At 45.1% G+C, this 19,056-nt stretch overlaps 1 long non-coding RNA gene across 1 annotated transcript; it reads right to left on the minus strand.

Annotated features, from left to right (window-relative positions):
- Window positions 1-5,654: 5,654 nt before the first annotated feature.
- Window positions 5,655-10,605, minus strand: LOC107969315 (uncharacterized). Its single transcript, XR_001711078.3, has 5 exons — window positions 10,505-10,605; window positions 8,817-8,941; window positions 8,302-8,455; window positions 6,941-7,160; window positions 5,655-5,826 (listed from the first exon to the last, which is right to left on the minus strand). It is a non-coding gene; the product is annotated as an uncharacterized LOC107969315 (long non-coding RNA).
- Window positions 10,606-19,056: the final 8,451 nt, after the last annotated feature.

The raw sequence follows: 19,056 nt of genomic DNA on the forward strand, positions 1-19,056 counted from the left end.
AGAGCCATAGTGACCTAGACCTTTTGACTCTTCCCATAATAGTAAAGCTACCCTTCCTTGTTCAAGGCAGCACAAGTACCTTCTGACTCAGAGTGAGGAGGTTAGGATCAAGCCCATTCCTGGAACGACAATATTTGAATTATCATCTCAAGGGGAAATGAACAAAGAATAGCAGCTCCCTCAATCCACTCCCTGCTAAACACACACACACACACACACACACACACACAGAAACACACACACACACACACGGGTTCACAAAGGCCAGCTCTCCAAAGAGTCAGGGAGTAGGAAATGGGCAAGTGGGAAGATGAAAGCTCATTGTTTTTGCAGCAACACTAGTCAGAGTAATAATTCAATTTTGACCACACAGAATAAACAGTTCCAAGCATCTAAAAGATGAGACTGCTGAAATTCTCAGCTGAAAACCCAAGGGGACAGAAAAACCAGAGCTGCACTTTCAGTTCCTCCCCCAAAATAAAAGGACTCCAGCCAGCCACATCTCGCCCTTAGAACCCTGGAAACAGGTGAGCGATTCATGACATTTGTTTAAGATGAATCAATTCCCAGCACCATGTAGGGAGCCTGGGTCTCAGAGTGACCCAAAAGGAGGGGTGCAAGACAAGCACAGGAAGGGTGATGGGAGAGAAGAGTCTTTGTCTGCTTTTCCTGAGATTTTAAATATTATTAGATAATTTCTTTCAAATTTCTAATAAGCAGGTTGAAGTTTAAATTACAAGATCTCTAACAGAGTCAGGATCCAAATAGCACAGGAGCCGGCAGACAACAATTGCTGGGGCCGGATGGGTTTCAGGTTTGCTCTTTGCGAAGACAAAGCTCCTATTGAGTGGTGGAGAGGAGAGCTGGGGAAAAGAGAGAGGGCTGTGGAGGGTTTTCATTACCTCGATCATCATCCCCACCGCGAGGGGAGGATGTAGAAGGAAGAAAGAAAATCTGGACCTGGCCAATGCACTGCTGAAAATGACAGCTTGGAATGAATCACACACCTGATATCTGTGGCTCCTCCAGAGCAGAGTGTGGACATGAGACAAAGAGGAGGAAAGAAGGAAGGAAGCTGAAGCTCTAGCCCTGCACGCTCATGCATCCAGCAAAAATAAAAAAGCAAAAACATCAGAGCAGAGGATGGGTTCTTGGTAGGTGGTCCAGGGCTAGAAAGGTGATCTAATAGTTTTCTGTTTTTTCTTGAGATGCCTTGTAAACATTAGATTAGGAATCTCAACACTCAAGGGAATTTTATAGTTGAAAACCAACAGCCACTTCCCAATAGAAGGTGAAGCAGAGATGGCAGAGATCAAGAGATACAATACCTCTCCCTCTATGTGTAGGCTAACAACGGAGATCACGGGTCTCTGGGGCATTGCCACAAACCCAATCTTGTTTGTTCCTCTTCCTTTCCTTCCCTCATTTCTTTTCTCTCTGTCATTATTAATGTCAGAGTCAAGTGCCCTCTTTGAAAAAAGCAAGTCTCCATCTGAATGGAGTTGGGGCCAGGTTCACAGAAGTTATTTCTTATTGGAATGTTCTCCCTGGCAGGTGCTTCTCATCTGCTAACCCCTGTGTCTTCCCTTCTACTGCACTGGCATTAGGAATTAGCATCTCCATTCAGATATGGCCAAATAGCGTCTGAGAGGTGAAACCAGTAGCTCTCAAACTGGGCTGCAAAAAAGTTGTTTTTGTTTTTGGATGCCCATTCTCTACACTCCAGAGATTCTGATATAATTGGTCTATGTTTTTAAAATTCACCCCAAGTGACCCTTACATGTCACCAGAACTGAGACCCCTTATGTTAAGAATTATCCAAGGAGTGGTTCTCAAACACCTGGAAGGCTCACGAAACGTAGATTTCTGGACACACCTGCAGAGTGGCTGATTCAGTGAGTCTAAAAATGGGTCACAGAGTTTACATTTTCAGCAAGCTCTCAGGTGATACTCAGGTGGCTCCCAGGGACCACACTGTTAGAACCACTGACCCCAAAGCATATATGTTGTAATTGGTAAATAAGATGCAATGTGGGCCTCCCTGCCTCGAAGTCTGCACCCCAAGCATGTTTGTATTTCCCTTTTATTTTTATTTATTTATTTAGAGATGGAGTTTTGCTCTTGTTGCCCAAGCTGGAGTGCACTGGCACGATCTCCACTCACTGCAACGTCTGCCTCCTGGATTCAAGCAATTCTCCTGCCTCAGCCTCCCATGTAGGGGATTACAGGCATGGGCCACCACACCTGGCAAATTTGTTTTTGTTTTTGTTTTGTATTTTTAGTAGAAATGGGGTTTCACCATGTTAGCCAAGCTGGTCTCGAACTCCTGAACTCAGGTGATCACCTGCCTCGGCCTCCCAAAGTGTTGAGATTACAGGTGTGAGCCACCACATCTGGCCTATTTTTATTTGTTTATTTTTTGAGACAAAGTTTCACTCCTGTTGTCCAGGCTGGAGTGCAATGGCACAATCCCAGCTCACTGCAACCTCTGCCTCCTGGGTTCAAGTGATTCTCCTGCCTCAGCCTCCCGAGTAGCTGGGATTACAGGCACCTGCCACCATGCCCTACTAACTTTTCATACTTTTAGTAGAGACGGGGTTTCACCATGTTGGCCAGGCCGGTCTCAAACTCCTGACTTTCAGGTGATACACCAGCCTCGGCCTCCCAAAGTGCTGGGATTACAGGCGGGAGCCACCACACTGGGCCTGTATTTCCCTTTTAAAGTGGTCTATTGGACCAAAAGAATCTCTAGACACAATGACTACTGTGGAGCAGCTGTAGAATCTCTTTCCTGAGAGATGTGTCAGATAGCATGGGAGAGAATATTCCAGGGCATTGCTGCTCAACGGGCGCTCTGTGGACCAGGAGTATTGGCATCACCTGGAAACTCATTAGAGGTGGAGTCTCTCAAGCCCCACCCCAGAGCCAGGACTGGAATCTACATTTTTACAAGGTTTCCAGGGGATTTTATACACATGAAAGTTTAAGCAATGCTGTTCTAGGACAGCTGAGAAACACCATGATTGGAGGATGGAGAGATTAGGGGTGTGTGCCCAGCACACCTACAGGAGGTAGGGGGCAGGGAGCTGCAGCTCATCTAGGTCCTCCTAAACCCTGGCAAATACTGGCAGAGTCAGGAAGGGTGTTCAAAGAGGGCACTCGACCATGATGATAATGACAAAGAGAAAAGAAATAAGGGAGGAAGAGGGAGAGAAACGAGATCCAGGTGGCAATGCCCCAGGGACTTCAGGTCTAATGACGGGATTCAATGATGTCTAGAGTGTGTTCAGCCCTGGAACTGCCACTGCCACTCAGCCCAAAAGCAGAGGAAGGAGGGGAAAGTTGTGGGCTGGGCTCTGAGCAACCCATGTTGCTGTCACTTAAGCCTGACCAGATCCCTATCAGGGATGGCCATGCCTGGTGTATTAGTCTGTTCCCACATTGCTATAAGGAAATACCTGATACTGGGTAATTTATAAAGAGAAGAGGTTTAATTGGCTCACAGTTCGACAGGCAGTGCAGGAAGCATGATGCTGGCATCTGGTTGGCTTCAGGGGTGGCCTCAGGAAACTTATGATTATGGTGGAAAGCAAAGGGGGAGCAAACATTTGATATGGCCAGAGCAGGAGGAAGACAGAGCGAGGAGGGAGGTGCTACACATTTTTAAACAACCAGATCATACAAAAACTCACTCAGTATCACGAGAACAGCACCGCCGGCATGGTGCTAAACCATTCATGAGAACTCCACCCCCACGATCCAATTACCTCCCACCAGGCCCCACCTCCAACAATGGGGATTACAATTTAACATGTGATTTGGGCAGGGACACAGATCCAAACCATATCACCTGGTTTCCAAGGAGAAGTCAAGATAAGGAAGATCAGAGGACCTGTGCAGGTCTCACAATTACTCAAAAAACAAAAACAAAAAAACCCAGGGGATTTCTTATCCAGGTCTGGGAAGCCAAAGCTCACATTCTCCTCACCACAAAATGTTAGGGATAGTTTCATGGGAGATGATTACAGGAGCACCGTAACTTGGGAGTTTCAGAGGATTCCCAAATTCTGTCTTGTCTTTTGCACAACAGAGTAACCAAGCCACTCTTAATGGTTGTAGGAGACAGAGCTTCGGGATTACACACAGGGGCTCCGGACTCTAGTCGCCTGAATTGAAGCCCTGTCTCAAATCTTTGCTAGCTTCAGGCTCCCGTCTATAAATTCTCTTTGTCTCCGCTTCCTTGCCTGCAGAAGATGGAGAAGAAACTGATATCCACCTCACTGAAATTTTCCAAGAATTAAATCAGATAAAACATTCAAAGTTCTAAGCCCTGTGCCTGGTACATAATAAACACCCGGTCTTTTTGGAAGAAGTACCAGTCCCTAGTCTTGGTCCGGTCAAATAATCTCTCTAATTGCTGCTCTGGAAAGGAGCATTTTAATTCCACAGTGGGACAATGTGGAGAAGTGGAATGCTATGGGAAATGTGGGTACAAAATGGGAGGCGAAGTGCGGATGAAGCCCAGTTATTTATGTGATTGCAGGATGTTTGCAAAGACACACTCAAAATGCACACAAGTTGGCGTTTCCCCACAAGTGATGGCAGTGAGCCTGGGAAGGGTAATGTCGACATCAGAACCATCTGGCTCTGCCTGCAAATTCAGAAGCCAATCACCATTCCCACCCTCTGAACTCTCACCACCCCAGTCCTACATTTTTATACCAGAGACCCTGAGCCTGAGCCCCCTGGAAGGGGAAATAGTCTCTGTCCCATTTGCTGCCCATAAACAATACCCTGCAAGAGTGCTCACTTTAGTACCTTATCTTGCTTTGCAGTTACCTTAAGTGCAAAAGACAGGCTTGGAGAAGAGAAGCACGAGCTGAAAACCTGCAAACTTCTGTGCTCCCCTGGGCTCAAAGGTCTACAGAAGGAAGATTTGTTTTTAAAATACCTCCGTGTTCAGGAAGGGTAGTAATTGTGATCATCAGAGGCACCTTGGTGTGTCCTAGGCTTTCATTCCTGGGGTTCACAGGAATCCACGTAGAGTTCCCCTTCCTGCTCAACTGCTGCCCTCAAGAGCCAGCTAGCCTTGCTCAGGTCATTGCAAAACCTGATAAACTAGGTGCCATTATTATTACTATTTACAGGTGAGAAAACTGAGTCTTAAAGAGTTTCACCTATGTGCTCAAGGTGGTACCTATAGTAAGTGATTGAGGACCAGGAAGCATGGACTTCCAGAGCCTGGGTTTTAGCTGCCAGGCCAACCTTCATCCATGGCGGTGCAAGGGGACTATCATTGAGGTGGGGACTCACCAGACCTGTGTGGACATCTTGGTTTTGATGTTCACCTTTCTTCTGATACCACTGTCCCCATTTTTCTCTGGAAGACCCAGTATCAGTCTTGCCCTGGAGGGCACCTGACTCATACCTGGCCAGTCAGCACATCCCTCAGGCTGTAGGGATTAGTTCATGAATGGGCACATGGCTAGAGAGGTGGCTCATTCTGCTGGACATGGGGCTGTGAGCCCAGGAGCCCGGAGGGAGAACCTGCTTGAGAATTAAACCAATGCCGAGAAAAGCAAAACCCAGAGATGTTGTGTCAGGTAGGAAGGCCATGCTAAGCTGAGGTAACAAATAAACACAATTATTGTTGTTATTTATTATTGTGTAGCTTAACATAATAAAGGTTTATTTCCCCCTCACGTAAAGTCCAATGTGGGTCAGATGATCTTCCAAGGCAACTGTCTTCTTCTTGTCCATAACTTGGGGGTTCAGGTGCTCTCCATCCTGTAATAGGGCCATCTCAACATGTGGCTTTCAGAGTTCCTGAAGTAGGAAATAGAGACATAATACACTCATTTTATTGGTTAGAAGTTGTCATGTGACTCACCTAAACTCAAAGGGGCAGGGAAATATGGCTGTCCAATGTGGCACAGAAGGTAAGAACTACTCAAGAATGAACCCCAAAAGTCTCCACCACAGATGGAGGGAAATAAAGTAGTTTAAATGATTCAACATGATTTAGATCTCTGGATCAAGCTGTGCCTGAAGGAGTTGCGGTAGTTCTTAAATGAGCCAATAGATTTCTTTTTTTAAAGTCTAGTTTAAGTTTAGCTTTTTTCTCACTTGCAATGGAACAAATCCCACTTGACAGGAACATACCTAGACCTCACTCCCTGGCTGGCTGCAGCGTCTCCCTCCTCCCAGTTGAAACACCACCCACTATGGGCTTCTGCCCTTCCACTCACTAAGGAGAACTGCAACACACATAAGCTTAAATGTTCTAGATTTTCCTAGGAACTGTCTTTTCAGCCACTGTGAAGGCCAAATGGTACATGAGAGAGGAAGTCACTTAGGAGAAAATAAAAATCAATGCTAAAAATAGCCTTCCATCTTGCAAATGAATGGGGTTCCTCTGAAGGAAAGATAGGACTTCTGTAGAACGCCATAAAGTTAGCTTTCTGAGATCCTTTGGAGAAAGTGGCCACATCTGTCCTTAGATTGGCAGCAGCAGCAAGAGTTGGCTTGACCTCCTAGGGACTTTGCTTGAAGACTCTGGCTGGAGAGAGGAGATCTGGGTTCTGGTTTAATCTTTGCCATTGACCAACTGGCTAACCTTGAGCAAGTCATTTATCCTCTCTGGGCCTCAGTTTCCTCATCTGTAAAGTGAGTATGTTAAAGTAGCCAGGGTCTAATTTCCCTGTCTCCCTTATGTCCTAGATTTCTATAAGATCCCACCTCCGCCTGCAGGTGCTCAGAATGTGGCTCAGCAATTGTCCTGCTGGTCACAACCAGCAGGAGTGAGTGTGCTTGTTGAAACCCCTCCCAGAACTTCCCATGAAGAGTGGCTGCACACTCTGTATACTAGCTGGGTAGACCACTGCCAAAATCATATTCGAAGAACATTGGACTGGGAGCCAGGAGACCTAAGTTCACATACCACTTGTTTCATTGCCTTTGACAAGTCCTTTAAATCTTTCTAGACTTAAGTTTCTCCATCTTTCATGTTGGAATGGTGATTTGTGCTTCCATCAGAAGATCAAACAACCTTCTAGAGGCCGCTTTGGGCTTAGAGTCACGTGACATGGTTTGAGTTATCACTCTGACATCTTCTAGCTATGAGACCTTGAGCAAGTTGTAATCTCCCCATACCTTAAGGTCTGTAAATAAAAATAGCAACCATTAACTTAATTGAGGGCTTTCTCTGTGTTTCTCTACAACCTCATGAGGTAGGTACTATTATCAACTCTATGTTTCAATGTCCTTTAACCTCTTTAAGCTGCAGAGTCACAGAGCAGGTGGCAGACCCATATTCCAATCCAGAGCTGTCTGGCCCTAGTCCCTGTTCCACACCACACTCCCTGCTTCCCTGACATGGACAGTGAATGAGGATGGGTACAGGGAAGCCCCAAATGCTACAGAGGTGTCTCATTCAGGTCTGTATCATCCTTCCTCCCTAGAAACATAATTAAAATGTAGTATAGTCTCAGAGGCCTTGTGATGAATGAGTGATTAACGGGTGCTTAGATGGATCACAAAATAGATAATTTATAAATGGAAAATAATATGGCGCTATGTAGATGCCCAAATGTATGTGTTGACCCAGGTACCATCACAGTCATTCCATGGGAGTAACAGGGATATGGTGATCAGGTGCGCTTGGGGTTGGGATATGGAAGCGGCCATGTTGAAGGGGCCCAGACTACCACACACCAGAGGGGCTGGGGTTTCTTCCTCTATTCCTCCACCAGTGGCCCAGAAGGTCCAGACATGTGCCCAGGGTAAGAAAGTCATCTAATTAGAGCTCTGACGCTAAATCGCATGAGGGCCTTCCCTGGAGCTCAGGATAGAGGGCTGGGAATGAGGCAAGCAGAGCTGGAGAAAAAGGGCTGCCCACCCATCACTCAGCCATCTGGGTCCCACGCCTGAAGTGAAGGGGAATCCTCAGATCTTTCAGGAAATGTCAGCAGCCAAAACAATGTCTTCCTTGTCTTCCTTCTTGTTTTTTCGCTCCTTCTGCATGCCGCTGTGGCCCAGGAATATATAGATCCATCCACCCAATTTTGAGTACCTGCTATGTGCCAGACACTGCTCAAAGGGTTTGGGATATCCTTAAATAAAAACACCCAAAAATCCCTGCCCGGGTTCACCCTGTGTCTGATCACAAGAGCAAACCCTGCCCAACCACTGCCAGAATTGGTATCATGGGGAGTCCTCTGCACTGACCATCTGATTATCTTGCCCTGAACAAAGGGTCAGAGCTATGTTTAAATGCTGGGATGTGTCCTACAATGAACTCACATCTCTGGAGAAGACCTTCAACATTGGAGAACCAGCTGGTGCCTTCTTCTAAAAGAAAGGCAAAGGTCTTGGACTTCGTACTTCCTTGCAAATCCCAGTCTAAGCCATTGAGCAGCAGGAAATATGTGTACCTGGAGAGGTCTCCTGCATGGGTCTGTGAAAAGAAGGAGGCAGGTTGATAGCCACCAGTTGTCCAAATGAATTCACTCAATGATGATGCTGGGCACTGATTAAGTCTATGGCCCCTTGCTAGATGCTGAGACAGCCACTGAAGAAATGAGAGGCAGTTCCTACCCTCCATGAACTTCCAAATGAACTGACAATCGGATGGGCTGAAGAGGTTAGGAAATCTGTTTGGCTAGGAGTAAATAGAGGGATAGGATAGGCAGAGGGAAAAACCAGGACCAGGTTGGATGTAATACTGAGAACATGCACAGCCCAGGTATAGCAGCAGGGAGCTTATATTAATTCACTCACTCATTCGTCTATTCAGTCAATAAATATTTGTTCCATACCTCTTCTATCCCACTCTGCTAAGCTCTGCAAATAACTTGGTGAGCACATCCACATCATTTCTTTTCTAAGCTGATGGTCCCAGTGGGAGAGACAGGCATTCATCAAATAATCACACATTATTTCTCTGAAGGAAAAATACAAGACATATCAAAAGAACTATGTAGGTTGTTGTGTGTGTATGCATGCATGCACACATGTGGTGGTTAGAGGCTGGTGGTAAGGAGACAGTTTCTGCAAAGGTAACAACTTTTGCAAGATGTCCTGAGATAGGTAGGGATCTAGTCCAGTAGGTGGGCTGAAGAGAAGCAAACTAGAGGTGAGAGGAGGAATCAGCAAAGCCCAGGCTGATGGTACAGGTCAAGTTGAAGGTTTTGCTCTCATCCTAAGGAAAGGGCAGCCAACAAAAGGTTTATGCAGCAAACAACTAGGCTGTGATTTGTGCTGGAGAGAAGATGTCATGCTGAGGAGTTAGGAGATGAATTCACATTTCCTTCATTTTATGAAGAATTTACAAAACCTTTGAGCCAAAAAAGTTCATTTTCTGTTCTCTCAGAGGCAGTATAGCAAAATGGTTATGAATCCAGGATTTTAGGGTGAAGATTTCAATCCTACTTTGGATAATTAATAATAAATTACTTCTAAGCCCCATGTTTCTCATAGGGCTTTTGTGAGCATTTAAACGCAAATGTATGTAAACGTGAGCAGTATCTCTAGCACTTATAAGCACCCAACAATTTACAACTATTTTTCTTGGTTCTCCTTGCACCTTGAGTAAAGAGATGCTGAGCTGCATCATAAGTTTCAGTAGGGTTTGACCACTCTTAGGACCATCTTTCACTGAGGGACCTTTGGCCTATTGCTTTCTTGCTGAAGTTTAAATGTTTCCAGTTTCTTTTTGAGAACAGCTGGTCCCAATCTACTAAATAACCCCTTTGCACACTTGAAGACCATTATTAAGATTCCCTTTGGCCATAAACATACGAAGAAGTGTTTAACATATGAAAAAAATGTTTAACCTCACCAGTAATCAAAGAAATTCAAATCAAAACAACAAAATGCAATTTTTGCCTATCAATTTGGTAACTTTTTAAAATGATAGTGCACAGTGCTGGTGAGAGTAGGGTAAGGTGGCAATTTCGTACATTGCTGGTGGGAACATAAATTGGTACAATCTTTCTGGAAAGCAATTTGGCAATATGTTATCAAGACCCTGAAAATTGTCTTTACCCTTTAACCCAGTAATTCCACTTCTGGGAATCTATCTCAAGGAAATAATCAAAGAATCAGACAAAAATTTCTGTTCATGCTGTTTGATATAGCAAACAATATTTTGAATTAGGAATAACCAAAAACTACCTAGAAGTCAAATGGTGTCGTGACATATATTAAGGTGTCGTGACATATATTAAAAAGTTATTAAAAGTCCTGTTAACAAGGAATTTTCAAGGACATTTAAAATGGTCACCAAAAACTGTAAAACACAAACATATAGAAGATACAAAACTAAACACAGTAGGATTTTAATTATGTAATTATATATACTTATATTTTTATATGTGCATAGAAACAGCTACATGCAAACACAGCAAAATATTGACAGTTCTTACTAGAGGGTGATAGAATTCGGGGTGGCTCTTTATTTTCTACTTTACAATTATATAACCAAAAAACTTGTTTAAGAGCTCACATGGCCTTATGTATTTTTCTAAGTAGTTCATCATGGTCCCTCTTCTGCCATAGCATCTTGCCCAGAATTGAAACAGCGGACTTTCAGTGGTTACAATTTACCTGGAAAGGGCCAGATAGCAGATATTTTAGGCTTTGCAGATCATAGTCTTTGTTGCAACTTCTCAGCTCTATTGTTGTATGGCAAAACCAGCCATAGATAATATGGAAACAAATGGGCATGGCTGTGTTCTAATAGAATTATATCTATATAATTATATAGATATAAATATCTATATATCTATATATATCTATATATCTATATATATATCTATATATCTATATATCTATATATATCTATATATCTATATATATATCTATATAAATATCTATATATCTATATATATATCTATATAAATATCTATATAATTATATATATAGTTATATATATTTATATATATAATTATATATATATATGCAGCAAGTCAGTTTTAGCCCATGGCCTTAGTTTGCCGACACCTAGTCTAGATGATTTGAATCTCTCCTGGCCCAAATTATGTATAGTCTCAAACAAGTATAGTTGGGGAAACTTCTAGAAGGGTGGGGTGAAGTAAGGTTCTTGTCTCCATATTCCTAGTGAGTCAATCCTTCTGAAATGTATTGAGAAGCAGTCAGCCAGGGCACTTCTCCCAGGCTGTGTTTATTCGCCTCTTTGGTTTTTTTTTTTCTTTCTTTTTGTTTTTATTATTTCAATAGTTTTGGGGATATAGGTGGCTTTTGGTTACACGGATAAGTTCTTTAGTGGTGATTTCTGAGATTTTAGTGCACCCATCATCCAAGCAGTGTACCCAACATGCAGTATTTTATCCCTAACCCCCTCCCAACCTTATCCCCACCCAAGTCCCCAAAGTCCATGATATCACTCATGCCTTTGCATCCTCATAGCTTAGGTCCCACTTATAAATGAGAACGTACAATATTTGGTTTTCCATTCCTGAGTTACTTCACATAGAATAATGGCCTCCGACTCTATCCAAGTTGCTGCAAAAGACATTATTTCATTCCCCTGTGCCTAAGATAAGAGGATCTTTGGGTCCAGGAGTTCTGGGCTGATCAGACATCTGCACTAAATTCACCATCAACATGATCAATATAGTGACCTCCTGAGAGCACGAGGCCACCAGGTTGCCTCAGGAGGGGTGAACCGGCCCCAGTAAGAAACCAAACAGGCCAAAACTCCCAGGCTGATCAGTATTCACCTCTTTGCATGGGTCTTCCCTCTTCTTGCTCATCAGTGCCCCCTACAAGTCCTTCCTTTGCCACCACCCACTGCAGCCCTTATCCCATCTGGCGTAATAGGAGGTGAAGAAAGCCAAACACCCCAGTGATGACTGAAAGGGGCTGCAGAGACTTGGAACAGTTGGTGGCTAGTTTGAGATAACCCCTCTCTACCAACAGTATGGTAAATGCACCTGATAGCAATAACCTAAGCATACCCTGAGAACAAGGCTGTATGGCCGATGCACCTGACTGTGTTTTCAGAGTTCCAAGCTAAGGAATCTGGGAGGAGCCAATGCAGAGATTCATTTTTTATCTATGAGGAACATCTGAATGCCCAGCCCTTCCTGCAGAACATGGGCCATGCAGGGATCGAGGCCCTTTGTTTGGGGGTTCAGTAAATGTTGCCAGGTGGAGACTGTCAGGGGAAGGGTGCTAAGTGAAAATGTTACATAAACTGCACGTTCTTTGCAAGCAGCTCCTGCCCAGCCCACCACTGGACTCTCTTCCCTGTATGTAAGCCCCTAGCCCATGTCTCATCTGCCGGTTCTGGGTCTCGTCTCCAGCCTCTTCAACCTGGTGCCATCCCCACTGGAGTTGACAGGGGTTCAGCACAATACCAACAATGAGGTTTCCAGATTCCTGGGTTTGTGGCTCCATCTTCCTTCTGGCCACTGTGTTCCAGAGGAGGAGGAGAGAGACAAAGGATGAACTGTAAGTGTGCTGCATCCAAGGCATTGCTCTGAGGGGTCCATAAGATGGTTTTTTGGTGGGGAAAGTCTTATATTAGAGAGACAAATAGAACCCTCACAGCAAGGGCGCACCATAAACTTATGTAAACATATAAGTACATGTGTATGATACAAAGTTTTGAAAGTTCTCTTGTTGAGAGTGGAGTCTTATATCACTCACTTTAACATATGCACAGGTCGGCCAGGCGCGGTGGCTCACACCTGTAATCCTAGCACTTTGGGAGGCCGAGGTGGGCAGATCACGAGGTCAGGAGATCGAGACCATCTCGGCTCATACAGTGAAACCCCGTCTCTACTAAAATTACAAAAAAATTAGCCTGGCATGGTGGCGGGCGCCTGTAGTCCCAGCTGCTCGGGAGGCTGAGGCAGGAGAATGGCATGAACCCGGGAGGTGGAGCTTGAAGTGAGTGGAGATTGCGCCACTGCACTCCAGCCTGGGCAGCAGAGTGAGACTCTATCTTAAAAAAATATATATATATACACACATATACATATATATGTGTATATATATATGTATATATGTATGTGTATATATATATGCATATGTGTGTATATATACATATATATATATGCACAGGTCATTACCCAGTATAGGTAGGGAGCCTTTCTACCTTCTCCACCTTCCCTTTCCTGCTCCAATTCTTTTTGTATGTTTCCAGTAGAGTCCCCTTGTTTAAACCATTTTAGACATTGAGGCCTTGTCCAGGAGGCAGAAATGACATCTCAGAGCAGCCCACATATCAGGTGGTGAGTGAGAGAGTTATAGGATGACAGTGGCATTCCAAAGGCGTCTACTTCCTTGTCACTTTTCCCTACAAACACCTCAAATACAAAGTTGAGAACCACCAAGTGAAAATGGCCCACGTGGCAAGACAAGTCACTCATCCAGGGGTCCTCCCAATGACCTCTTCTGGCTTTTGGGTTTGATTCCCCTGACTGGTTTGATCTTACTATCATACTTTCTATTGCACCCAAGAGGCAGGTGCTGGCATTATTCAACTTTCCTTAGAGACCCAGCCATCCTGTTAAACAGTGATGAGGAAAGAGAAGAGAACAAGGAGACTTTGCATTTTAAAAATTAAAAGCTCCAATAGGTCATTTTGCTTAAAAGGAAATCTCTCGGCTGGGCGCAGTGGCTCATGCCTGTAATCCCAGCACTTTGGGAGGCTGAGGGGGGCGGATCACGAGGTCAGGAGATCGAGACCATCCTGGCTAGTGTGGTGAAACCCCATCTCTACTAAAAATACAAAAAATTAGCCAGGCGTGGTGGCGGTCGCCTGTAGTCCCAGCTACTCGGGAGGCTGAGGCAGGAGAATGGCGTGAACCTGGGAGGCAGACCTTGCAGTGAGCCAAGATAGCGCCACTGTACTCGGGCCTGGGCGAAAGAGCGAGACTCCGTCTCAAAAAAAAAAAAAAAAAAAAAAAAAAGGAAAGCTCTCTCACACCATAACCAAGGCAGAAAACATTTGTACCCAACGCTCACATCCACCTACAATCTCTGTTAGGCGGTTGCACTGTGACTTACTTTTCTGCTCAATATTGACTTCAATGGATATTTTACTCTAATTTCCTCTGCATAGAAATGTTTGATGATTGTCTTGCTGGAGGAAGGGTACATTGAGAGCCCATTGTGAATCTCACTGTCCATACCATCTTTTTATGAAATCTTGTTCAATAAACAATCATTAGGGGCAACATGGTGGACAGGAAGGCCATAGGATTAGAAGTCATTCATGCTCCCACATGGTAGGCATTTTCTCTGTAGAAGACAAGACTCAGTTTGAAAAGCATTTCTGTCACTCCCCAACTATGTGGATTACTTCATCTCTCCAGGCTTATCTTCCTTCTATTTGAAGGAAGAAAGGATGGCCAGGCGCAGTGGCTCACGCCTGTAATCCCAGCACTTTGGGAGGCTGAGGTGGGCAGATTACCTGAGGTCAGGAGTTCGAGACCAGCCTGACTGACATGGTGAAACCCCGTCTCTACTAAAAATAAATAAATTAGCCGGGTTTTGTGGCAGATGTCTGTAATCCCAGACTACTCAGGAGGCTGAGGCAGGAGAATCGTTTGAACCTGGGAGGCAGAGGTTGCAGTGAGCCAAGATCACACCAATGCACTCCAGCCTAGGCGACAGAGTGAGACTCTGTCTCAAAAAATAAAAAAGAGAAAGGAACAGGGTGGGAGTGGGAGGCATATATATGATCTCCATCATGCAGGGCTGTGAAGCTGGAACAGGGTGGGAATGGGAGGCATATATATGATCTCCATCATGCAGGGCTGTGAAGCTGGAACAGGGGCTATGTGATCACCTGGCACAGGGAAGGTGCTTAGAACATTCCATCCGCACTTCATTCTTGAAGCAAGAAACCATGCTAATAGCTCTCAGAGTTGCAGAGAAGGATGTTACCCAGCCCTGTCCCCCAAGTGCTGAGTCTTCAGGGAAAACATTTGTGTACACAGGTAATTCAGAATATTGGGCACATTGTGAAAGGTGCTGCCAGAACAAAGAGGAAGAAATTCATCCAAACAGCATTACTAAAGGCTTCAGGGAGGAGGTGGCATTTGAGCTGAGCCTTGAAGGACAAGGATGGAAAAACAGCCAGGGCTTCCGGGAGGGAACCATGAGAGCACAGGCTGAAGACAGGAGGGGACAAGCATTTCAGGAAATGATGAAGCATTAAGGACAGTCAGGTGCAGACAGAGCCCAGAATGAGTGAGGCTTAAAGAACTGAAGGAGGCCAGATCATGACAGAGCCACAGATGCAGTGCTGAGATTGCATGGTTTCTTTTTTGTTTTGTTTTGTTTTGACTCAGAGTCTCGTTCTGTCGCCCAGGCAGGAGTGGTGCAACCATAGCTCACTGCAGCCTCCACCTCCTGGGCTCAAGCCATCCTCCTGCCTCAGCCTTCTGAGTATCTAGGAGTATAGGCATGTACCAACATGCTGGGATAAGCTTTTTTATTTTTATAGAGACAGAGGTCTCACTATACTGCCCAGGCTGGTCTCAAACTCCTGGCCTCAAACGATCCTCCTGCCTCAGCCTCCCAAATCACTGAGATTACAAACATGAGCAAGATTACATGTTATCATGGTGGAGGGGCGCATAAGATTCTCAGACCAGGAAATTACATAATCAGAACATCATTTTAACACAGTGAACGCACATCTCTGTCTGCCCAGGATAATCCGCTGGCATAATTATCAATGGAACCCCCATTCACTCATAAAAGCACTTTCCTTTAGATGAAGAATTACACGATCACTCTCAGTTTAGATCACCCTGCTGTCCATGGGACACAGAAACCAGGGGCAAAAGGAGGCTGGACCAGAGAGCCATTCAGAGGCCATATCAACTATCCAAGCAGGAGGTAGGGACTTCCAAAGGCAGAGAACTCATGGGAAGGCAAAGTACTAGATCAAAGGACCAATTTGAAGGCAGATTCAACAAGACCGATTGATTACCAGACGAGTGATGGAGAAAGAAATAAGCAGACCCACTAGATGACTGACAGTTTAGTATCAGATATGGGGACTGGACAGGCTGAGCAGGACATTCTTGTGTAAGAGGGCAAGGAGCTGGCAATGAAAATCTGGAGCACAGAAGAGGCCAGAGCTGGAGATGTGGATTTGGCAGATGGCAGAATCCTGGGGACAATCATGGCTGAAGAGGGAGGGTGTGAGACCACCCAGGGAGAGGGTCAAAAAGATGACAGTGGGGTACACTGAGATGATACTGAGACTTGTGCAAAAGAAAAGAAGATTCAGGGAGAAACAGGCTCATGGACACCTGTGGAGAAGAAGGTTTGGGGATGACCACCAGGATCAACAGAGCCAGACGTTCCTGCAGGAGTGAGTAGGTTGGAAGAGGATGATGGGAAAGACCTTTGAAAGTTCCATTGCACCAGAACAGTGGAGCAGAGGCAAATTCAGTGGGTTGAAGAGGGAGTGGGAGGTAAGGAAGTGGTGTCAATAAGTACAGATGATTCTTTGGATAAATCTGTTAGTGAAAAGAAGGAAAGAGATGAGACTGTGGTTTGAGGGAATAATTTTTTTAAAAAAGAGGGGGCAGGGAAGCATTTGGGAAGTTAAATGTGGAAGTTGAACATATTTGAACACCAAGAGGAAGACAGTGGCAAGAAGAGGGGATGTGAAGTTGCCAGAGATAACCATTTGGAATAAGGTAGGAACAGATGGTTTCTGCTCCAGTGGAGAGGCCATCCTTAGACAAGAGGTAGGACTCTGGAAGGAAGCGAGGCTGCACTTGGAGGGAGTGAATGCTGCAGGTGGTGGTGCCTATAGTAGTAGTATTATAACATCATTAGTAGTAACAATGAATGGTTAATCTTACTTTTTGTTTACATGCAAGTTCTCTGCATTGTTTAATCCTCACAACAGCCCCATTTTATATGTGAGAAAACTGAGCCCAAGAGAGGTTAATTAAGTTGCTCATAAACCACTATAAAAATGCCAGAAGGTGGATTGAAATCCAGGTCTTTCCAATGGCATAGCCAGACTTGTGGGCCACTTGGAGTCAGTATAGACCAATGGCTCAGTCCTCTCAGTGAGCTGGAGGTGAAGTCATCTTCTGTGAATGATGGGGGTGGATGTGGAGGCCTGAGGAAGGAGGAGAAGAGTCGAAACAGCTGCTGGGAAGAATGCAGTAGGGATGAGCCAGAGAAAAGAGAGGGCACGGACAGCTTCCCAGGGGTACTGATAGTAGATTCCATCTCGTTCTTATCACCCTCATTCCCAGCCCCATTTCCTACCAGGGGCATGCACCCCATACTCTTCTCATTTATTTTGTGTCTTCTCTCCTCTAATCCCTCCATCAAAGGAAATAAGAGCCATGTGCTCAAGTGGAATGGGTCAGATTCTTCCCACTGCTGGAGGACTTGGTGATGGCCAGTGGGTAGAGCTGGGGAGGTGGTCCTCAGGGCCTTTGTCCCACCAAGAACACCCTTGGCCTGAAAGGCTTAGGGAAGCAAGGCATTCACCAGGCAACAGGGATTGCAGATGGAGTGTCTGGGAGCTGTGCCTCTGTGTTTAGAGGGCCAGAGTTGCTGTTTCTGGCTTAGCCTCCCAAGTTGCCTGGGCCCAGCCAATAGCAGAAGAGAGCTGGAGCCAAAGCACTTGTCCCAGGTGAACCAGCCGTCTTCTATTCCATTAACAAGACTGTCCATCCCGTGCGACCTCTTTCTACCAGAGATCTATTAATTTTAGCTAACAGTCAGTGAAGAGGACACCATTTGATCCCAGAGCTTAAACCCATACTTCTTATTCACTGGTTTGACCACTTTGAAAATAGTAGCAGGATCAAATAGGCTGAGCCTCCCTCTTTGGACAGAACTTCATTGAATTGTAAATGGAAGGTGTTAGCCTTGGAGACAAGCTTAAAGATATGGTATTACTGCTTGTTGGATGTGGACCACCACTTATAAAAACCTACTAAGCCACTGGTCAAATTGATAGAATCCATACAGGACCAGAATCTAGAAAACATGGGGCTCAACTCAAATTTCCATAAAAGTGGCCAACAGGACCAGGGAATCGGCATTGAATTCTCAATGTGTGCTGACTTTCAGCCTCCAAATGTCATGGTCAACACATGGGGTCTCAGGATAGGACATCTGTGGGCTGGCAGGTTCCAGAAGCGTTTATTGGAATTTTCTTGGGACTCTTTTCCACAGTGCTAGAAACTCAATTGTAAGAAAGTAATCACAATGAATTCTTAATAATTGAGAAAAAGCACAGGGAAAATGATCACATCTGTTCAGACTAAAATGGAATCGTTTCAGGGAATGCAAGCCGGCAACGCTCAATCTACATTTAAGGCGACTGTATTTGTAAGATTGGGGACAAGGAAGAGGGGAGAAGCAGCTCTTGAGAGAGAGAGTCCTAAATCTGTATATTCAGAATCCATGGGTGAATGTTTGGGAAGCAGTGATTTGTGTGTGTATGTGCGGGTGTGTGTGTGTGTGTGTGTGTATACACACGCACACATATAAGCACACACATTCTCACACACTCGAACCCACAGACACTCCAGGTTTCTGAAGAGCTGTATACCATTACCCAGTTCGACTTGAAATGAACCCCGTGCCTCCCTGTAGCCCCTGTTTTGAGTTGTATTCTCCTATCATGGGCAGGAGAGTCTCCTGCAAACCCTGGCCACGGGGTCCTCAGTCCAACTCTCCAACAGATTACCATCTTTCCCTTAAGTTGCTCTGAAAAGCAGCCCAGGGGCAACAAATCCCTCCCCCTTCCACCAGTTCCAACATTTCTCTAATGAATGCAGGAGAAAATTAATTACAGAGAGATTTTCAAGACCTCGGCATCTAATGACCAGCCCCAGCGCCCCCTCTCTCCAGTTCCTCATTGGCCCTGCCCAGCCCTGCCCTCCTTCCCTCCACCCTCCCCTCCCCTCCCTTCCCAGAACCCAGGAACAATACCGCAGGCTAATTAGGCAGGGAAAGAGTTTCTTGGCAAAAGGGGCTGAGTGCTAGGTCACTACCTTGAACAACCCAGAAGAAAAACAAAACAGCATT

The sequence above is a fragment of the Pan troglodytes genome, chromosome 19, assembly GCF_028858775.2.
Source record: "Pan troglodytes isolate AG18354 chromosome 19, NHGRI_mPanTro3-v2.0_pri, whole genome shotgun sequence".
NCBI classification, from domain to species: domain Eukaryota; kingdom Metazoa; phylum Chordata; class Mammalia; order Primates; family Hominidae; genus Pan; species Pan troglodytes.